Source organism: Sphaerodactylus townsendi, linkage group LG07 (genome assembly GCF_021028975.2).
Source record: "Sphaerodactylus townsendi isolate TG3544 linkage group LG07, MPM_Stown_v2.3, whole genome shotgun sequence".
Lineage (NCBI taxonomy): Eukaryota > Metazoa > Chordata > Lepidosauria > Squamata > Sphaerodactylidae > Sphaerodactylus > Sphaerodactylus townsendi.
The window spans coordinates 43,116,110-43,132,561 of NC_059431.1; the positions used below are offsets into that span (position 1 = coordinate 43,116,110).

At 39.9% G+C, this 16,452-nt stretch overlaps 1 protein-coding gene across 14 annotated transcripts in view; it reads right to left on the reverse strand.

Annotated features, from left to right (window-relative positions):
- The window catches only part of MEF2C (myocyte enhancer factor 2C), a 198,685-nt gene that overhangs the window by 19,113 nt on the left and 163,120 nt on the right, over nucleotides 1-16,452 (reverse strand). The window lies entirely within an intron of this gene.

Below are 16,452 nucleotides of genomic sequence, written 5' to 3' on the forward strand. Positions count from 1 at the left end.
AGAGAAACAGAGGTTTTGCAGTTCACATATATTTGGCATATTTTTCACATTATTAATACATTGACGTATCACAAAATAAAAGAAATAAAATTCACCAGAAGCCACATGACAGGACAAAAGAGCAGAACCAAAATTAAGACTGGAGGGGAAGAGGAGAGGGCCAGTCAGAAAAGTGGAAGGAAGGTTGGATGACTCAAATGTAGTAGGGCACTATTATGGGGAAAAGAAGGAGAGGGGAGGGAGGGAAAACCCTGAAGGAGGCACTGTGCATACATTTACTTTGTCTTCCCTATGAAGTGTGGGTGTGTGTGTGTGGGGGGGAAAGATCGGTTTTTCCCTACACCTGGAAAATGCAGGCTTCCCTTTAAAAAGTGTGGTCCCTTCAGAGTAGCTTCGTAAGGGAAAAATCTAACATGAATCATATTTTGAAACTGTTGTGTAATTAAAAATCTAATCTGAAGCAGAAAACTTCTTGAAGCAGGGAACATAATTTGTAATTGATCTGAAGATGTTTCCCAGATTATGGGGGGAAAACACTTAAATGTCATTACACAATCAGAAAAGATCTCATATGGATCTAAAGTGACAATTCTGTATCAGCTGACAATTTTTGATAATTAATTGCCTGGAAAAAGCTGATGGTCCTATTTTATCATTCAGTTTTAAACACCCAAATAGAAAAACATTTAATACTCCAATAAAATACACAGTATTCCCTCAGTGGCTACTGTTGTATCTTTAAGTAATGGACTCCCATAGTGGTTACTTTAAGCAGCAGATTCCCTCAATGGTTGTTACTAGGCAACCACAGATTCCAGACTTGGTTCTGTCCATAAAACTCAGGGGAGGTGGCAGGGCCTTCCCAGGCTTATTTTTGGCATTTGAGCAAGAACTCACTAAGGCAGGCTTAGGGTTGTCAGCACCAAGTTGGGAAATTCTTTGAAATTTGGCGATGGAATCTGAAAAAGGAAGATTGAGAATGGGAGAGGGCTTAGCCGAATATAATGCCACAGAGTCCAGCCTCCAAATATCTGTCATCTGAAGTTCAGCTCTCCAGGTCCCACGAAGGCCGGCAATCATAGACCTTGAAGCAGCTTTTGGGTACCTTGATACCACCTGACTTCCTTAACTCAACTAGGCCTGGCTGCTTGCTATTGCAACAGCAGTCACCCTAGGAAAGTCAGCGTGATGTACCTGAGCTTCAGAGTAGGGTCTGGAATACCCAGGTTCGAATATCCATCTAGTTATGGCAGCTCATCAGATGATTTTAGGCCAATAACATACGTTCAGCCTAATTACCTCACAAGACTGTTGTGTAGATAAAAAAGGAGGAGAGGAGAACAATGTCAGCTGCTTTGGCCCTCACTGTGCATGAAAGTGGACTATAAATGAAATAAATAATGAAATAATGAAAATTGCTGAAAATGGGAGGCAGATAAAAGGAAAATTGGTGAATAGCTGAGAAGAAGAGAATGAGGCAGGGAAAGGGGAGGGGATATGGGATTGCCAAGAAGAGGGAAAGAGAAAAGAGTGTGGGAAGGGGGGTTACAGGGGAAAGTGAGATGCCTCCCCCCCCCACAAATCCTTGAGGGCTTCCTACCATGCAAGTAGGCCTGGCCCAGTGGCTGGCACCACACTACTGGCCACAATTTTCCTAGGTAAAGAAAGCTGAGAGTCAGGGGAGGGAGTTTAAAACAGAGGGGAAGATAAGGGTAGGTTTGCTTTTGGGTTTTCAGCTATTCAGTCTTCCTGTCTTTCTTCCAGTTTCCTGCCAAACACTCATTTTTCCATGCCATTCCCAACACTGTTACTATTAGAAGTCTTATTTCTGTAGCACCATCAATACATATGGTGTTTTACAGAGGAACATAAGAAAAAAAGGCAGGGGATCTTACAATCACAATCTCAATCATGGACACAACAACAGAGAGAGGGAAGGCATGGGTGGAAAGGAGAAGGCAAGCATCTCTAAAATCTTTTGAGCAGACACTTTCTCTCTATTTGTCTTAGTCATATGTTTATCCAAGACCAAAAGGAATGTGTGCTGATACTACGGGGGTAGCCCTGCTGGTTATTTCTTAATGCCATCATTTGCTGCCTGAATACCCCCTTTTTGGACCTACTCTTCTCTCTCTACTTCATATGGCTTGAAGAAAAAATAGAAAAACTACACATACACACACACACACACACACACATCTTCCTAGAAGATGGAGGATATTATAATAAATAATATTTCATTAAATAATATCTCATTCACGCCCCATTTTCCAGGCTGCAAATTGAACACTTTTTTATTTTTTTAAAAGAAATATGATTGTATGCTTTTAGAAACCAAACAAAAACTCTGATAACTTTGGGAAGAATTTTAATTGCCAGAAATTGGAAAGTTTTATGTTTTATCTATTTTGTGCACTTTTAGACAGCCTTTTAACCCAAAGGTTCTCAAGTTCATAATAGGCTAAAACACAATAAAAAAACAAAATCAATATACATTTAACATGTTTACATGCTTGTTGAACAGTACTGAATATTTAGTTAAATAGAAACTTGATGCTTGCTACCTAGAAGACGCTCACCTCAGAAATACCATGAAGAGATGAAGGAGGAGAGAGAGAGAGAGGGAGAGAGAGAGAGAGAGAGAGAGAGAGAGAACAAAAGAAAGCCCTATAGAATTGGGTTGCTTTCATGGACAAATGCAAGAGGATTCTGCTTAGCCTGACTCACTTTTTTCCACTTCAGGGTTTTTGTTTTGAAACAAAGAAAAATGCAGCAAGGCTATAATTTCCAGGAAGAAAGCTGGAGGAGGCAGACTCTTAAATGCTTCTCCCGCTCTTCCCCTCCTCCACCTCCAGAGCCTGATCCTGAATGCTGATTCCAGCAGGAGTCGTCGATTTGGATTTTGAAAATACCCCTTCTTTCTCATCTCCGCTGTCTTGGCTTTTCAGGCTTTACATCCTGACATCCAAGCATCTTCGTATTGTGCTAATTTGGTGCTTTCAGGAGCAGTGCCTCTCTTCTGCAACTGCAATAATAACAATGATAATGCTGGCACAGCACTGCAATTAAGTACCCTCTCAAAGCACCAAAAGCTGGAACCTCCTACTCACCCATGAATGCCACTCAGCAAAGGAAAAGCCTACCAAAACAAGGGTGAGTGGGTGCATCCCATAGCACTGGTCTCCCACTTCTCTTCCTTAGCACTTGTACTCTCCTGGGGGTTGCTATACCGACAATGCAATCTTACACATGTATGCTCAGACGTAATTCCACTGAGTTCAATGGGGCTAACTCCCTATTAAGTGTGCTTATCATTACAGGCAGTATGCTATGTTTTCTGTATGCCACTGGAAATGTCATTTCTTTAATAGGCCTATGGCAGAGAAAAGCCTAGCAGAATGAGATACATTGCAATAAATACATTTATCCTGTACAGGCCTAAAAGATTACACTGTGATATGAAATCAGCAGTATGTGTTGAAGAAACTTTCAACAAAAAATTGAAACATCAGTTTAAAGAATGATGCTGTCCAATAGGTGTATAAATAAATGTATTTAGAACTCTCCTATCCACACCTACATAATTCTTGTATTCCGTAACACTGAAACACACTAGAAAAAGTATACCACAATCCACCAATCTGTCTTTACACAGTTCTTGTCTGTGTTGATGCAGGTTGCACAGAAAACTCCCTACTGGATTGGTCTTTCATACCAGTTACATGTTTTTATGACTCAAGGTCAGCAGGGCAAGGAATTGGATCTTTCCTAAAGTTATAATTTTTTTTCATCTGGATTATTGATTAGATGGTGATGAAAGAATATATAGGTACTTATCAATAAATGCACTTGGTGCTTTACAAGGAGAAAAGTTGGTTTATCTCTGTGAAATCCATTGGAAATAATTATATGGCATTATTTTGGGAACTTTTTAAAACGGAAGGATTAAAGCAGGTTCCCAATCTTGTCGGACCTGCAGCCACTTTGGGAATTTAGAGGAATGATAATTGCTACCACAGGGGACATTTCAGTATTTGAAAGAGGAAGTGGAACCTACATGTCCTTATATTTGACATTTAAGGAATGTTTTCCACCTGGTATTTGTGGCAGGCAATGGCTCTTTCCCTTAAGCAATCCCAGTACCACTGCTGCAATCTCTTTGTCCTCCTATCGTATCATTAAGCCTTCTGGGGAAGTGGTGTGAAGTGAAGGACAGAAATCATGAAAAGATGAGGAACGAAAAAATGCATAGAAAGAAGAACACAAAAAGAGGGAGCAAGAAGTGGGCAAGAGAGGGCAAAGAAAAGAAGGGAGTGTGCAGAAGGATTGAAAAAAGGCACCAAGATTGAAACACGAAACACATATCTATGCATGACACATTAGGGACTGTGGGATTAAAGGAATATTTAAGGAATTTTGGGGAGAGGGATTTAAAAAAATGAAATGAGACTCAGATTGACATGGATTTGTATAAAGGAACTATTTGGTATTAATGAACAGTCAGTTTATGTGTGAAATGAAGCTCTTGCATGCAGACTAATAATCACCTCCCGCGACAGAATTGTACTATGCAAATGTGTATGTGTTCCTTTTATTATTAGGACAGACAGATATAGATATTCTAACAAAGTCTACAATTTCCAACTTGCTATTTGAGGGAAAGGAAACAACTGGAGGAGGGGGAGGGGGAAGGGGGAGAGAGAGATTCTTTCTACAAGTGATTTACATCAAATCAAAGCAATATATTTATTACACAAAAATTTTAACAGCGGGACTGCCTTCCCATCATTTAGAAACTGCGCCACTTCAAAACACCAATCACGTAACTCTGTATGTATTTACCTACTAATGTAAAATATTTTGAAACGTGATGACATTTCCTGCATTTGTATTTTTAGAACATCAAATTATTTTAAAAAGAGTGACTGCAATCTTTTCCTTACCAGTGGATTTCTGCTGTTCTTGGCACATTGTGCCAGCTAGCAATTTGGAGCCATATAATGACTGTTTCTCCTTCCAGCCACCAAATTGTTATGCTTTTGGCAGAATATGGATCCCGGAATGCAAGACTGTAGACTCTTAACCAATGATATACAAACCCATCATTTGAAAATCAATGATGAATACATGCATGGGGCCTGCAGTGAAGGAGAGCCTGCATTTAATCTAGATTCTTAAACCGCATCCTCCGCTATACACTGAAAGCGTTGGTCTCTACTGAGGCACCTTTACTTAAATGCACAGAAGAAGGTCTCTGTTAAATTCAGATGCAAAACAACCCAGGAAAACCCAGGAGCAGCAAAATTGGTACAGTCCTTCTAATATAGAGATTAAACCGTTCTTTAGCCTGTATTTTAAAATTACACTTCGCCTGGACAGTTATCAATTTAAATGTGACTATGTGTAGAATGTTGCATTCCACAAGCCACTAGAAAGCACAAAAATTATATGCCATGTACGAATGGATTTCCTGATTATAAATTAGGAGAAAATGAAGAACAGATGGGATCTAGGGCTAGTTTGCTTTACATTTTTATTTGATTAAGGGCTGTGTTTTTGCTGAATGAAACATATTCAATGTTATGGATATCACTTGCATTGCCTAATGACAATAAAAAACAGCAGAGGTACTAGCCTGAAAAGGGCATTTGCCAGAAGGTGTCAATTTATAGCACTTCTCCATCAAGGAGCTTGAACAGCAAAGTGTTTCTTCCCCAGACCTTTACAAGAACTTGGTTTTTGCTTTATTGATTTTATCGAGCAAATTGTGCTTACAAAAAAATTATTTCTTGCTGGGTATAGCCCTGGAGAAAATCCTCCAAACACTCCAGAGTGCCCTAGGAGCCCTTTGAACCAAGGATGCTGCAGAAAGAGAAATGGAATGCACTGGAACTTGTACAACAGCCTGTGAAGAGAAAAACCTGAACATTGCCTTATTCACTGAAGCTCTTGCTTAGGAGAAAAGGTGAAGCCAGATTAATTATATGAAAAGAAGTCTTTTTAATGTTGGAAAAACTCCTCACAGATGCAAAGGTGAGCTCTAGCTCTCCTAAAGGGTTCAATTTGGACAAGGGCAGAAAATCGCTTCAAGCCTAAAAAACAATTTTGTGGTTTGACCAACTATTCTCTCTCAATACAACCTATTTTACAGGAAGGAAGGTAGATTAAATTTTATATCATAGAGTCTTCTAGATCAGTGGTTCCAAACCTTTTTTTTCACCCATGTACCCCTTGGCAACCCATTTCTCTAAAACTGTACCCCATATTAGCAAACCCATTATATAATTTTTTAATATACCACAAACACTCTGGTGTGTACCCCTGGGGGTACGTGTTCCCCAGGTTGGGAAATACTGTTCTAGATAACAGAAGAGCAACTCAAAAGGTTGTAGCAAGGCTAAAAGGGGTATTATCTCCGCAGCTATAACCCTAATTTTGTTGAAACCAAGATAAATAATTCAATAAAAACCCATAACCTACAAACACACGTAACATCAGCATCATTACTAAGGGTGTTTACCATTAAAGTTAGTAGACTTTCGAAGAGGGGAATTCTTTCCTCTGGTGCCTTTGCATTGATTAATAGATTTTTAAGTTCAACTACTGGTGCTGACTCCAACAAAGCAGTAGTGGCTCGCTCCAAACATAGGGACCATCTTATTTTAGGTAAAAGGTCTTATTTTAGGTAAAAGGTCATTAGACTTCAGACTGAACACAAGGGGAAGACTGTCACTCACAAAAATAATCATCAATAATGAAAGTTTCTAAAAAATTCCACAGGTAAGGGGAGATCAAAACATAATTGATTAAACTTCTGCCACACACAGATACAAATGTTTAATTTCTAGCATTTTTAAAATGATACAATCAGTTTAGCCAAAACTTATTAAATTGGACTGCAAACTTAATTAGCAAGGTGCCAGCATAGTTTAAAACTGAATCTTTAGATTCGTGTTGGGATGGGGATAGTAAAACTTGAATGACCTCATCTTCCAGGCCATTTCTTAGAAATGCAGTTAAATTGGACCCCACCCTAGCATTAAAATCTCCCACCAAAATAATTTCTGTGACTGGGTATTTATACTCTAGCTCCTCTATATAGGTAGATAGATCACTCCAGACCATAGATAGGGACGAGTAGTCCAGCCCTGAGGGCATATAAATGTTAACTACTATCAGCTTTAGTGTCCCTATGCACAGCAAAGTCACCAGAGCTATCGGTGGGCAGCTCTGAAGGGCTTCCGATACTACTTTGGTAGACAACAGGGTGACTAAGCCACCAGAGGAGCGGCCCGAGTTTTTGGATTTAACAGCTGGGAGTCAATATGTACAAAAATTGTCCAAGATAACATCTGAATTGGCCCAGGTTTCTTGCAAAAGTATTACTGTGAAATTTTTTTAGGTAGCTGCAGAAACAGGTGTTAATAATTTTGTTCCAAGATAGGAGCTTTGCATGGGGGTTCACGTTGTGTCACACTGATGTGTTCAGAGTTTCAGTGTCAGATGACACATATTGGATGCAGTCATTGTTGGCCCCCAAAGTGTTATCTATGGTAGGAGTGCAGTTAAGGTCCTTCATCACCTTTCAATTAGGTAAAGCTATTGGGCCATTGTCAGAGGGGCTAGGATGATATATCTCAGCTGTCAGCTGCCTATTAGTTATCATGAGATCAATAGGGGGATCCGTAGTCTCAGTATTAACTACAGGTAATTCCAATTCAGTGGACCTTTCTGTTAGTGGTTGGGAGGCTTTCATGTGTTGTAAGAACTTATTTTTCATTAATTCCAATCTATCTATTACACTCCATGTGAGGATCCATCTTTTGCCTTAAAGATCCTCTGAAACTGAAAATGTAAACAAACAAACCCCCAGACACATCACTGTCTCCATGCACCCAAATGGGAATGTTGAACAAGTCCTATTTAAATAAAACAAATGGTGATGACCCATCAGTTGGGCATACGTATTAAGTGCATCCAGTCCTTTCAAGCTCCATGCCAGAGACTCTTATTATGTCCATACCATCTATCACCCTGTTCAGCAAACAGGGCAATTTCTGTATTTGTATGTACAGTTAGCTTTCACACATAATGAAACATGTTGGAAGTCATTATGTGTGCCTTATTTTTGCAGTGAAACAGTACTGAAGTGCCTTAAAATGAACTATGGTTTCCATCCAACATTAAATGCAGAATCAGGACTCTTGCTTGGTTTTTGTTTTTTCAGATTGGCTGTTGTGGTCAATACTGTCATCCATTTTGCAATACTTGTGCATAGGTTATGCAGTTTATGTTGTTTGATAGTTTCTTAATGGTATCTGATTTAGGGAAAATTACTAATATATTGCTGTGATGCAGGAAAACATGATGTTTCCTATATCTCTGCCACTAATTGTATTGATTTATTTGTTTCCACTTCAGTAAAAGAGTTTTACCTATCACATTATCTTATTTACCCTGGAGTTGCTTCCTCACCCAGTCAACTCAGCAACTGAATTTTAATTAATCAAACAAGCCACTTAGATGTATTACATGCTGATGTTCATATCTGATTTTTCTCCCAATCCATTGAATTGGTTACAATATAGTTCTACAGTAAAGGATTGTGATTTTAGTGCATGTTTAGACTTTTCGATTAAGTGTTAAGTCTGATTGGAAGATTCTGACAGTTCCAGTCAGGTACTTCTAAAAAGAGGAGATGATGTGATTTGTTTTTTTGGGTGTACATGTTGGTGGTATTCTTTCAGCGCAGCTTATGCACCATCCACAGTTCCGGTATCTATTGTATGGACAGGTGATGGATCTATGAAAGTTAATTAGATGTACTAAATAAACCCTGTATAGGCATATTTTAAAAGCTGTTGTTGGGTAAAAGATGCTCAGGCAGGAAGCACCAATATGCACTTCAATTTGTGCACAATGAAACAGGAATTATTCACACTGACATGGACTCCTTGTTCACTGTTTCGAGTTGTGGTATTTAGATCTATTATCAGTCCTACTTGATTCTGGTAAGCTTGATTCTGGTAAACCTTTTAAAAAACCACCCAGGCTAAGGGTTGCAAGACCATCTTGTACAATTCTTTACTACTACTACTACTACTACTACTACTACTACTACCACCACCACCACCACCACCACCACCAGTACCAGCACCACCAGCACCACCACCTGCAAAGATCATTAGCACACATTAGCACATCTTCCACATTAACAGCCTGACCTTATGGACCCCGTAAAACTATATATTTTAACACTTGCTGTTTCATTCCTACTGCCCAGAAAACAAAATTCCTCTCACAAATGAGCTAAAACAGAAAAGATTGTAACAAATTCAAGCTACCATAAGTAAAATTAGAGGACACACAAATAAAAAGCCATATTCAGGTAAACATTGATGTGTTATTCCTAAACCACAAAGCAAGAATCACATGAAAACCTTTCCCACAAGAAGGTGTTTGCAAGCCTTAAGTCCTTGAAAGCCTGTCTACTAATAGAATGAGAACTACTTTTCTCATAAAATGTTTGGTTGTGGGATGCAAAAATACTCTCACACAGAACAGAAACAGGAGGTTTGGAACCCCAAGAGGGCCTGTAGCCATGCAGACCTCTCTTTCTGCTCATGCTGACTCCCAGTGTTCTATCAGTGTCCTCCCCCTAGCGTCCTTCTGCCAAACCTCCACACCATATGCTGTATCAACCTGCTTTCCTAGCCTCCCTTTGCTGAAACGTTTCCTTTTCCAACCCTTTCTTCGCCCAACCCTCTTTGCTCAGGACCTTCTGCCTCTGCAGCTGAAAAGAAACCTTGAGTGCATTACATAGAGATGTTTAACTATACAAGTTCAAAAGGATACACAGACCATAAGTCAATCAATATAATGACAGTGGGCTGGGGAGCAATTACTCTATCATTAGATTTTGACACTATTTTCTAAATGTAATTTTTTCTTTTCTTTCTCTGGTCAAATGCTCTTACGGGCTTGGATCCAGCAAAGCAATTATGCAGGTGATTAATCCATATCTGATCTGCACTGTGGGTACCCTCCCATCAACAGATGCAATTTGTATGCAGCTAGCAAGCTACATTCACTTTTTAAAATGTTCTCTGCCCTTGAGTGTTAAATCAAACAAGTGAGCAAAAATGCTTACTTGACAGGGGAAAACACCTTACTGGAAAATATCACCCTTTTGGAACTCAAGGGAAGTACATAGCAAATCTGTAGGTCATTGACTTGCACTTACACCCCCTGATTGCTTGAAAGCCTTGGGGGGGGGGGGGTATAGAGGGCTATTCATTTTCTTCTATCAGTAGCTATACATCAATTACCTTTTAAGATAAAATATTATTTGTCTTTTTTAAGGGTAAAGTTGTGTCAAAGGTTAACTTCAAATACATCATGACTATTGAATGTGAACGCTCTGTCTCCCCTTTCCCAAGCAATTTTACTGGGACTGGGAACCTGTAGTTTGTTGTATCATGGAATAAGACACTGAGGGAATCTTGACATGGATGAACTTGGTTCTAAATTCCACAAAGCTTCTCATGAAGGTAGTAAATGTATGCCCAAAATGAGATGACAACTAGACAGTAGAACAGCAAAAATATTTTAACTGTATAAAAAACTGAAGTAAACATTCCTGACATTTACTATCCAGTTATCGAGAACCAGGATGGTATGGTGGACTCTAATCTGGATGGACTCTAATCTAAGATCAGGTGGACTCTAATCTCGATGGACTCTAATCTGGAGAACTGGGTTTGATTCCCCACTCATCCACATGAGTAGTGGACTCTTATCTGGTAAACTGGATTTGTTTCCCCTCTGCTACATAGTTCATTCAGAACTCTCTCAGCCTTACCTACCTCACAAGGTGTCTATTGTGGGGAGAGAAAGGGAAATGAGTTTGCAGGCTGCCTTGAGTTTCCTTACAGGAGAGAAAGGTTGGGTATAAATCCAAACTCTTTTTCTTCTTCTTCTTGTAACACTTGCAACAGGTTAAGAGAGTCAGCCTGTCCTTGAAAGCAGCCTGTCCGCAGTCCGGATTATGCTGGGATGCATGTCTGGACACATCCAGTCTAAAAACACCTTATTGATATTTTTAAGGTATATTCAGGTATATTATGTGGGTTCCATATATTTCTGGAATTGGTCAGAAAATATCCAGGGCCAAAATTTTAAGTTCTCAAGGTCTGTCCCACATCATAACAGGTTCAGAATGAATATGCAGGTATCTCAACCAGCCCAAGGAAGGCAGTTCTTAATCTGTGAAAGTCTTGCCTAGCCCTGAAAGAAGGCTTCCAGCCAACACAAGTCTTCCCTGGCCTGGGGAACATGGCCACTGGCCCAGGAGAGCCAGGTACAGGGCCCAGTAGGATAACTGCCCCCCACCTTGTTGAAGGGCCTGTAGAATTTGACTCTTTGGTTCAAATTACTTGAAGCTGGGGAGTTCTTTAGTGGGCAAGCAGCACTAGACCTTCTGCGGTTTTGGCATCATTTGGTTGAAAAACTGACATTCCCCTTCAGAATATGTCCCCCATAGGGACTGATGGAACTTAAAACTTGAACCCAGTCCTGAACCGTGATCCGGGGACCTGAATCCCACTTCCAAAAATCTGAAAAATACTTTTTTTCAGATGCACATCCCTAGATTATGCAGCCTTTACAATTTTTGTTAAATTCCACATCAAACCCTTTGCCCATTGAGTCACTGAGAGTAGATCATTTCTTTGAAGGAATCACTACAGCTAATTTCAGAATAAAGTTTTAGAATTCCTTTTCATTTGTACTTAATTTATTATGGCTTTTCCACACAATTCTTTTAAACTGTTTTGAGGCAGAAAATAAAACATTTCCTACATGGAGTTCTGTATTGTTTTTATCCCCAAACATTTTATTTCCAGTCTGAAAACATTTTAAATGAATCCCTTTTAAAATTGATTGTCTGGCTGAAAACATTTTGAAAATGTCTTCAGTTGCTATGCAATCTACTGACTACATTTCCCATGCTTCTCTTCCCTGAACTTCCTCCTAGGCACCATTTTCTGAGCTCACACAGTACGCCCTTGCCTGTTTAGTTGCATAAGTTCTCTGTTTGCTCTTTTATTGGGGGGGGGGGGAATCTTTGAAGCATCGAGCATATGAAGAGTTTAGAATGCAGCATTGATGCATCGATTCGACACAGAACTCAAAACAAAGGGAGAATTCATGTAATGGTGGACAGGAATTGTTTTGAGGGAGTGAGTGCAAACAAAAGGGGGAAATGAAAACATTTTAGGAGATTTGTGCAAAAATGGTCATTGTTTGACAGAATAAAAAACTATACTTTCAAGTCCTCACACCAAAACAAACAAAACTGTATCCTCAGATTGCACAGATTTTTAATCAAGTCACTATAAGCCTAGCAGTACAAACCTTAGCAGAGTTACACCTTTCTACTGATGTCAATAAGCTTAGAAGGGTGTAGCTCTGCTTGTGATGACTCTGTAAAACAGAAACAGAATAGGTTAGACTCCACACTATAATAAACTTATTCAGCAAATTAGTCCAGTAACATTTGTCTTGGTGATTAAAACTTTTCTCTCAGTTGATTTGCAGGGTTGAGATTCAAGGAACAACATGGAGTCATTTGATGCCTATCATACACTATGATGGTTTCCTTTCTAGTCAAAGCTTTAAAAGTAGGCACCAAAACAAAGCTAATTTTTGACTGACTTCTCTCTTTCTGTTTTTCTCTGTCAACAAAAGATTGAACAATTGTTAAAGGGCTAATCTGCTGGCAAAATATTTGGATTCTAGCTAGTTCGGGTACTTTATTTAATTTATAATTTAGAACATTTTATGCTGCCTTTCCACCCAGTTAGGGTTTCCTTTGCAGCAGCCAAAAGCCCCTGGTCTTAGTAAAAAGTCATTTGGTAGCTACAGAATTAGGCATAAGCAGCCAACTCAGTCTGTTTCTCTTCTTTCTGCTTCCCCATTTACAGTTATTGTAAAAGGTGCTTTATTTCAATACTGCCAGGAGCTTCAGCAGCAAAACCTAGCTTTCTTGCTGAAAGGGTTAACCACATAGCTAACTTTTCATTTTGAAGCAAACACACAGCTGCATTCCAAGATCCAGAAGGCATCAACGATGTCTTTCAATACTCAAGGGTAAGCATGAAATCCAGATGTTTGATGATTTGTAATGCTTCCTTATATTCTCTCTCTGAATAAAGGGACAGATTGCTGCATGCAGAGAGAAAACACAGCACAATCATCTCAGCATCAGCATGAGAACCAACTGCAGCAACTCAGAGTTGTTAGTTGAGAGTGAGTTTCCTATAAGAATAAACTTAATTGCTTGTTATTTAAGAAAGAAGTCAATCATCCTTAAAATCCATCTTGGAAAGCCTTGTAGCTGCTATGACTCACTTAATAGGATGGATCCTCATTATTGGCTCGATGATTTTACTCTTTCAATCCATCATTGTACAAAGATAAATATTGAGACACTTTAAATTAGAGAGAAGATAAGACAAAGAATGCTATTTGAAAGAGAATGCCATTAAGGCAAACAACTCTGCAAAATTTGGCAGGGGCCACATTCTCCTGAGACAGAAGCTGTTGATGTCCCCTGAAGATTAAATCTGCCCCTTGGGCTGCGTTACATGAACATTGCTTGCCTGTTTTGTATTAAGTAAACTATAGGGGTTTTTTTTTAACATCTTGAGGGCTAAAAATTTATCTTCAGTATTTAACTCCCCCCCTGCCCCAGCAAACTAGGAAAAATGAGATTAAAATATTTGGAAATTATAGTCTCCCAATAGGTTCACTAAGAAATTAGATCTATAAGTGTTTTTTGCTGCTTACCCCTCTAGTCCATTTATTCCCATTTTGATCCCTTTTGCACAGGGAAAAACTGAGGGTCTGCAGTGGAAAAGAAACTGTTTCATTTTGTCCAATAATGGAATTACCCTGATAGGATACAGACCAATACTTTTAAGAGGAGAAGAGGAAGAGTTTGGATTTATACCCCACTTTTCTCAACTGTAAGGAGTTTCAAAGAGGCTTACACACTCTTCCCTTCCTCTCCACACAACAACTACTGGTGAGGTAGATGGGGCTGAGACTGAAGCCACCCAAGGCCACCTGGCTACTCAAAACCTGTCTGGTTCAGTGACTAGTATAGGTATAAACATGGGCAACCTGGATATCAAACCTATGCTCACCTATGAAGTAACATGGGTGAAATTCAGTACACAATTTTGCCTGAAGTTAACTTACCTCACAGGGTTAGCTGAATATACTTTTAGTTACTTTGGAAATATGCTCAGCCTCATTCAATGAGAAATTATATTTTATGCTCAAGAATTTCTCCTCTACATTTTTTAAAAATTGAAATGCAGTGATGTACACACAACTCTGGTTCATGCAGAGGTCCCCAAAAGCTCACCACCTCACCAGGGAAAAGAGGTCTGGCTCTCTGGTGAGCAGGGCAAACTGCAGCGCATAGATTCTCAGTCTGGTACTTTTACCGTGGCGTAATTTGAAAAAAGTTTTGAAAAGTCACAGGAGCTTCTCTTGCTGTTTCTTAACACCTCCATAACCTAGTACCTTGCTGCCAAATCTTCTACTTGTGCCAGGAGGACTGGGAGAGGACGAGGCAGCCAGTGCCAGTGATGCATAAAGGCCGGCTAGTAAGCCAAACCAATGTTTGTAGATCCCCTGGGGTCACCAGGCTTGGCAATGTATTGCTGAGCTTTCTTGGAGGAATGTTCCTGATAAAATTAATGAAGTCTTATCTTTGAAGTCCATGTTTACATTTAATCACTTTGCTCTGAATTACATTCCACTGATTTGGGCACTTCCAAATCATTAGCAATTTTTTTTAAAAAATATTCTGTATAGTACTGGAACTAAAAAATGCTAACTTGTAGCAGTGGCATTAGGTTGTGTACTGGTTTGGTCTCCAAAAGCATCAATGTTTGCTCAGACTGAAGTTTGCCAAGGCACAAAAAGGAACTAAGTGTACATACCATTGATATTTATTAGCTTGGGGTGCCTTCTGTTATTTTAGGATTTGCTCAAAGTCTCACTGCTGAGTACTTCATATTCTGCTTGTTTAGTATAGACTTATATGGGCACAGTGCCTTCCCTTTTCCTTTTTGAAAATCATTCCTTCAGTTATGTTATTTTGAAAATGTGCCCAGAATTCTTCCGGCCTAAAGACCCATAAATTATAAATAGCTATTACCTATATTTCTATTTAGTTTGAAAAACAGGCAGAATGTATAATAAACTGACACACGGCCAAAATGTGACCAAAATCAGCAAAACGAGCAGAGTAATGCTAACAAGATATAATCTCGTTGTGAGGCTCACTGCTCAAGCTAGCCAAGTCTGACCATGAGCCTCACACTGGGAAAGTTATTGTTGCTACATCTGTTGCTAAACTGTTAGTTCACATCTACATAGGAAAATGCCTTCTACTAAGCTGACCAATGATTTATCAAGGACAGTATTCTTTACTTTGGCAGAAGCTATACATGGGTGGCAGTCTTTCACATAATTTAATACCTAAACCTTTTAGCCGGAGATGCCAGGAATTTAACCTGGGATGTTCTGCATGTAAGACGAAATATATGAGGCATGTAAGACGAAATATATGAGGGATTTTTAAAATAACACAAATTTTAAAAATGATTTTAAGAAACAGGAGGGTTTAAAAATTAATGATAGTACTTATGAGATGATAGGTAGAATTTATCACTGATCCTAGCTGGGAGGTAGAGAGACTTGCTGTCTTCTAGACGAAGGATTACTGCAGCATGACATGAACATCCCCATCCACTAACTAGGCATCCAAATATGGCGTTGCGTTTGTGCCTGGCCGCTGCTCCCACTGAGGCTTCCTGGCAGCATAGGAAGGCCTGTGAAGAGAAAAGGCCTCCCCACCACCCAGCAGCCTCTATGGGGCTGTTCAGACTTAAGTCACCATTTTGGGGACTTAAGTCTGAAGTGTCCACTGCCAGTGTATGGCAACGAATGGGCGGAAGGGAGTTGACTAAATTTGGACCCTTCCCCAGCCATACCCCCTGACTGCCCCCGCTGCACCATCAGCATTAGTGCAGGGATGCTGCAGCAGCATCCTGCACAGCATTTCTGTGCTGAGGGGTGGGGGCAGTGGCCGCATGGCTGCAGTTTCACCCTTCCACTGGGGTGAGAGCCCCAGGGAGGACAAATGGTCATTCCACCACTTCAGAGAGCAGATCCCTCCCCCCAGAATGGACTTTATATTTACCACGCAGCACCATTGCAGTCATATGGGGAGGTGGGGCCGGAGGCATTTAAGGGGAAAGGCGTTTCGGGGCAGGGGGGGCACGCGTGGGCAATTCATGCCCCGGGCGCAGTTCCCCCTCCCTTCGTCACTGCTTTCTAGCAACTAAAAACCCTTGGTAGCTTGTGGATATTTGG